This window comes from Myotis davidii, unplaced genomic scaffold (assembly GCF_000327345.1).
Source record: "Myotis davidii unplaced genomic scaffold, ASM32734v1 scaffold520, whole genome shotgun sequence".
In the NCBI taxonomy this organism is placed as follows: Eukaryota; Metazoa; Chordata; class Mammalia; order Chiroptera; family Vespertilionidae; genus Myotis; species Myotis davidii.
The window spans coordinates 2,535,742-2,536,518 of NW_006292908.1; the positions used below are offsets into that span (position 1 = coordinate 2,535,742).

A 777-nucleotide genomic window follows, 5' to 3' on the forward strand; every position below is an offset into this window, starting at 1 on the left:
CTCTCGCATCTCTCTCTCTCTCTGTCTCTCTCCCTCTCTCTCTCTCTCTTTCTCTCTCTCTTTCTCTTTCTCAAAATATCAATAAACAATATCTTTGGGTGAGAATAAGAAAACAAAGGTTGAATATAATGTCATTATAATGTTTGTGGTAGAGGTATACAGCACCAATGCCCAGCTGTGCAAGTATAGTGTGCAACACCAATGTAACTCGCCTAGAGAGGAAAAAGCATTGTTATAAAATACGGATGTTAGTGGAGTTTGCACAATTGGAACTTAATGATCAATGGAATTACTGTGGTAAGAAAATTCTAAAGTATACTTTACCTTAATGTCATATGTGCTGAGTCCCAGATAAAAACTCCCTCTGCTTTAGTTTTCTGCAGAGCCAGTCATCGTAATGATGGCAGTCAACCTGAAGATTGTTGTTTTGTCCCGAGCTGTATAACTTTAGAAGAATCATGGCCAGGTCGGGGCAGGGGGTGGGTGGCAGGTCAAGAGGGGATTGGTGGGAAAATTCATTAGAACATCAAAAAGCAGACATTTCAAAAATATTTCTCCAAAGTATGTGTGAGTTTGGTGGACAGGGGCCTGGGCCAGGGCACAGGCTCACCCTCACGCCCCCCCCCACCCCCGGCCTGCCCCATGCCCTGGGATCTCTCTCAGGCCCCATGGCCAAGACAGCATGGGAGGAGTGGTTGTTTCCTTGGTGTTGTCTTAGGCTCAGTTAGGAGTGATGCAGTCACAGGTGCCTCAGAAGCCTCAGGGATAGATGGTTCC

The 777-nt window shown here is 45.7% G+C and overlaps 1 protein-coding gene across 1 annotated transcript in view; it reads left to right on the forward strand.

The window, feature by feature from the left end:
• Window positions 1–777, forward strand: part of DTNA (dystrobrevin alpha) — a 292,781-nt gene that overhangs the window by 235,957 nt on the left and 56,047 nt on the right. The window lies entirely within an intron of this gene.